The following is a 6,103-nucleotide window of genomic DNA, read 5'->3' as shown; positions in this document are numbered from 1 at the left end:
CAGAATCCTAATTCCACCTTTACCATCAAAAACAGTTAATATGTTGTTTTCATGATATCGTGTCCATGCAACTATTATTTTCCAGGGCCTTTGTTATGCTATATATATGAGCATATATGCTGATGCTAAGCAAAATGAAATCCAAGATATGGAAACAGAGATTTTTATTTGTGGTTGTTGTTTTTAATGTACTATGTGATTTCTATTTTCTTTTGGCATTTTTCCCTATGGTTTATTCCCTGCTGTATTTGATTTTGATACCCTGTGTATTGGTATACATTTACCTTAATTAGGGAAGGGAATAGGAACAACAAAATGGCGAGAAACAGGACAAAGGGCAAACCAATGCAATAGAAATGCTCACAAGACAATATGATGGAAATGTACATTACAACTTGTAAGGGGTATTGTGGTGAAGGAAAACTGTGAGAAAAATGAGAAAGGGGATAACAAGTTTGAAACATTATGTATTCACTACCTTACAATTTTTGTAACTCCACTGTACATAACTTTGACAAGAAAATTAAATTAAATAAATAAGCTACATGAAATAAAATTTCACTGTATTGGTATAGTAGATATTATTATTTTAGTAACTTTTAAAAATCAATACTATTTGGCATTAAATATGAATTAATTACCCATTTTTATCAGAGGGCCATCAACTTGAATGTTATCTAACTAGACAATATTTTCACAATATACTTGCCAATATTTTGAAAAAAGAATAAATTTAAACTTTCTCATACTAAAACAGAAAACAGTTTCATTCTATGGAAACCCATAACTTTTAAAAGTAAATAAGTTGTTAAGAGGACAGAATATATGTGTTCTTCAAAATTCCTATGACTAATAACTACTCATTTTCAAATTCTGAGCATTCCTACCTGAGAGCTTCAAAACAGTACCTGTTTGCATGTTATGTAATTCTGCAATAGATTCATATTCCAATGGGTTGCTACAGATTGAGAAGTAAACAGAAAAATAGCCACATTCTGGTAAAGGATAAAACTATGAAGCATCTGTAATAATTCATTCTTCAAGAGTAAACAATTGTTTATCAGAGTAAGCTATTATTTCTATGACCATTAATCCGAAGATTCATGCCATAAAGTCATCCTAGCCCAACAGTTTCCAAGGTGTAGAGTGCACCTCAAATTTCCCTTAACTTACATCACGAATAGCTTATCTCTATTGTGAAAAAATACTACACTTCTGCTAATGTGATGCCTTCCATGTTCTTGAAAGAATACCACAATAAACTGGGTTGCATCATTTTCCCCCACTGGTATTCTTGAGATGAGAACATTTGCAAATATTATTCATATTTATACTTTTTTAACTATCATAGATATTCAGGATGCTAAAAGCGCAATGTTACAGTTCAAAGCCCACCCAGGCAGGAAGGTTCCTTAGATGTTTATCTCCAATAAACTTCTCAGCAAAAGCCAGACAGAAGTGGCACTGAGATTGAAGTGGTAGGGCACAAGCCTTGAGCATAAACAGGCTCAGAGACAGTGTTCAGGCCAAGAGTTCAAGCACTAGGACAAACCAATAAAACAAAAACAAAAATGAAAACAAACCCCAAACCTAGCATTTTTCTCATTGTATACAGAGGCACATAATTAAGGAAATTGCTTCCTGTGTTACATAGGTGGAAGAAAGAAGATGTCACACAATTATTCTCCTCATACTATGTTATACCAAAGCCTCAAAAATTGCTTTTTCTAAGTTTATAAATTAATATCATCCATTTCTTGGCAACTCTGTCTACATTATTCACATTATCATTTTATACATGAATTGTTGGAATTATCTATTAACTAATTTCTAATTATATCTCTCTTGAAAGAATATTCTAGGCAAGTAGACTGCAAGAATCATTTGTGAATTTGTCAATTAAACCCTCTACTTAAAAATAATTTTGGCGCTGGGAAGGTGGCTCAGTGGTAGACTGCTTGCCTTACATGCATGAGGCCCTGGGTTCGATTCCTCGGCACCACATAAGAAAAAAACCCGCAAGTGGTGCTGTGGCTCAAGTGGTAGAGCACTAGCCTTGAGCTGAATAGCTGAGGGACAGTGTGCAGCTTCAGAGTTCAGGCCACACGAATGACAAAAAAAGAAAAGAATTTTGTAGTATCCAATAGAATATGAAATTACAAACAAAACCAAAATATTTATTTTAAATCTCAATTCTAATTTAGCAACATTTACAAAGTCCTACATTAGACAAACTTTGCTATTTCTCTGGCTTAAGCTTTTATAATCCTTCATAATTTCTTTGGAATCCAACAGAATGATGATTACTTACTTTGTCAAATTTTGGAAGGTATTCATGAGTCATTTTGCATCTAAGAGTATTCTGTAATGGAGAGAGAATTTAAAACACAAGTGAGGATTATATATGAGTTGCATTTCAATAGGTAACCTGACTTCTCAAAAAATGACAAAATTATCCCAACCTTCCAACAGTGTATTCCTTTCTTGTTTGGTTTGTTTTATTTAGACAAAATTATACTAACTAGTCCAGGGAAGGTATCACTATGTAATTCCACTCTCTAATCTTCTGTTTTAGTCTGAGTGCTAGAATTCTAGGCTTATATTACATTGCCCTGCCATAGTTTCTTGTTTTATTTAATCTAGATACAGATTAGAAATTCTGAATTTCTCCAGTGATATTACCCACTACACTGCTCAGACTGTTCCTGTACTATTTTCAAACATTTTCTAACATTTGACACAGGATATGAACATTTTCAGATGCACCTGCGGGGTCTCTGATTCATTCCTCAATGTGTCCGATACCTTTAATAATGATTACTTGACTCTCTTACTATCTCTGGTCCCTACCTATGTAATATTCTCAAACATTTTTGAAAAAAGTAACTTGAGGACTTTCTAATATTAAAAATTATCACATGATTTTAGTCTTACTCAGGACATATTTTCTATTGTTTTCAAGCTTTTCTACATATTATGAGTCATTTCATTTGTGTTTTGTGTGTGCACATATAAGTGCCTCAGTGTGTATGTGTATGTTTGTATGTATGTATGCAAAAGCCTCAATCTCTTATTCATCAATCTTGCTCATGACTGGTATTCCATCACCTGAGCCATTCTTCCAATCCAGCTTTTGGCTCCTCAATTATAGGTACTGTTGCAAAGTCTGCTCTACCCTAGCTGGATGCAAACTGAACTATGCAGACTCCTTTACATTCTTAGGTTTTATTTCTCCAGGAGTATCAACTTTTAAGCTATAAACATTTTTGTGAGTGTAAGTCTATGCTGTAGCCCAGGTTTGTAACTCAAGAATTCATATAAAGATAGATGAATATACCCATTACATACCCTGAGTGTATACTGTTAGAAATGTGATCATAAGCTGAGTGGTGGTGAGATCTAAGGATAGGGGTTCAAAGCCAGCCCGGGTAGGAAAGTTCCGGAGATACTTTTCTTCAATTAACTACAAGAAAACTGGAAGTGGCACTGTGGATCAAGTAGAGCATTAGCCGTGAGCTGAATAGCAGAGGAACAGTGCCCAGGCCCAGAGTTCAAGTGCCAAGACCACCACCAACAACAATAAATATATAAGGAAAGAAAAAGAAATATCATCTTAGCCAGCAGTTCAGTGCTAGTATAAGCCCTATTCTCTCAAGATGGATTTTTTTCCAGTGAAGTCCATGCTCTTATATCTGACTTGCATTGGAACCAGAATTATACTTCCATTCTACTTTCTACATAGTTGTGAGATTAGCAAGCGTGATTTAGAAAGAGAGTGGCCTCATACTTCGTGTTCCACTTAGGAGTAATGCTTTCTCTATATCACTCCCATAAATCTACATACGGGACTTGGCTTTATTGTTTCAATGTTGTCTTATTTGTAGAGTCTTCTATAGTGTATTGAACCCATATACTTTAACACAGAATTTCTCTTTCTCCTATTATTGCTATAGTTTCCCTTACTGTTAACTCAAATACACTTGGGAAATAATGTGCTGTACATACACTCACAAAAAGAATGATCTAAGAACCTTCTTTCCATTTAAAATCCACTTTAATTTACAGAGACCTTACAAAGATTGAACTCAATATACTCATGGATAATATATTTATAAGCAATATAAATTTCATATGATCTCTTTACTAAGTTTTCTCTGAAACACGTGTTACCTCAGGTCCAATGGTGTCCTTGTGTTATTTCAGTGAAGCCAGAAAACATTCTTTATACCTCAAGAAGCACCATCGATTGTTACTGGAAGTAAAGGAAACTGGATATGGAAACTGATCCCAGGAGAGGAATGGAACATAGAGGAATGACATAGTTCAAGTTAACTTGTGCTTTCCTTTTTACTGTACAAGAAAAGAATCATAAGGCTTGAAGGAAACTCTGTCCTGGACTTTTTCGACTATGTTCTTTTCTCATAAAAAACTTTTCTGTAAAGTTATAGTTGAGAGTATTACAAAAAGAAATAATGTGCCATTTGAAAGCCATCATAGAAAAAAGGAAATAACGTTGTTTTAAATGTGTTCTACGGCAAAGAAACAAAGACAGGGAGGTTTTAAAGTGCCTTACGGATGTATATTTCACCCCAGAGATGAATCTCTATTTGCAGGAGTCAGTTATCAATTTCTTTAGCCTGGTCCTGAGTTCTCCAGAGCAATAAGGATTCCAAAAAAGCAGGATCCAGTGAGTATGATCACCAAAAGGAGCCTCTTGTCAAATGAGTACTCCTTTAAGGAGGGTCCCAAAGAAATATCTGGGTTTTTTGTTTGCTTGTTTGTTTAGTTTGTGCTGGTTCTGGGGCTTGAACCCAGATGCTGGACCCTGTCCCTGAACAGTTTTCTTTCCTGCCCACCTGCCCCCAAAGCTAGTACTCAACTGCTTGAGCCGAAACTCTACTTGTGCTTTTTTGGTTTTTAATTAGAAATGAGTTCGACACACTATCTTGCCTGGGTTAGCTTTGAACTAAGATAGTAAGAAAGCTAAGTGACATCAACTGAATAGACTTCTCTTTTGAAACAACTAATATTTGATGACGTTTTTTGTAAAGCTAATATTTGACAATTTTTAAAAGTAGAGAATATGTCCAACAAAGAAGCCATAAAGTAAATAATTCAGCACAAGTAGGTGCATTAAATCATTTTGGAATTTATTTTTCTGCTTAGGAAGATTATTAATCTTGTCGTTCCTTTGGGGGAAACAAAGTCATATTTCACTTTATTTGTTGTTCGTGGGGCTTCAACTCTGATCCTGGGCGCTGTCCCTCAGCTCTTCAGGTCAAGTAGAGTGCTCTACTACTTTTGCTACAGCACCACTTCTGGGTTTCTGGTGTTTAATTGAAGATAAGGGTCTCATGGGATTTCCTGACCAGGCTGGCTTTCAACCACAATCCTCTGGTCTCAACATCCTGAATAGCTAGTATTACAGGCGTGAACCACCAGCACCTGGCTCATATTTGCATTTATGTGCACTGAATGACACTATGTAGACAAACAATGGAAATTTGAACCAAATGATGCCATTGCATCTTTTCAGAAAATTTGAGGTAGCAATAAGTATGTCCTCCTTTTCCATTCTGTTACATTAATGACTCATTAGGTATGGACTCCTCCATTAGCATCCTCTACCATTTATATAGGTGTATTTAGTATCAGGAAATGTTCATAGAGAAATATAGAAAGACAGATTTTTAGAAAGCAAAGGATATCGAGTATGAAAGAACAGCATAGAGATATACATTTATAACAGAGATTAAGAACCAGCCTAAGAGATTTAGAATGCTAAAGGCAATGAGGAATAAGCCTAGTTGAAAACTAGTTCTTCAATAACCAAAATTGTTTTCTAGAACAATTTTTGGTATACCTTAGTTACTATCATTTATTCCTTCGATCTGGAGTTATTTTTTCTCTTGTGTCACAACTGTTAATTAGCCTCTGCCTTTTTGTTGCGGTCACTGAGCAAAAAGTTTTCCAAATGTCACTTAGATTACCCTTCTCTTTGTGATTAGCAGTGACCACACAAAATCCTGGAATCTTTGAATTTCCAGAATTAATCTTCACCTGACATCTAAGCACATTCCTGGCATTAATTGCTGTGACCTAA

The sequence above is a fragment of the Dipodomys spectabilis genome, unplaced genomic scaffold (assembly GCF_019054845.1).
Source record: "Dipodomys spectabilis isolate Male_0828 unplaced genomic scaffold, ASM1905484v1 ptg000430l, whole genome shotgun sequence".
In the NCBI taxonomy this organism is placed as follows: Eukaryota; Metazoa; Chordata; class Mammalia; order Rodentia; family Heteromyidae; genus Dipodomys; species Dipodomys spectabilis.
The sequence above is the reverse complement of the archived record's forward strand: the minus strand, read 5'-3'. Positions refer to the sequence as shown.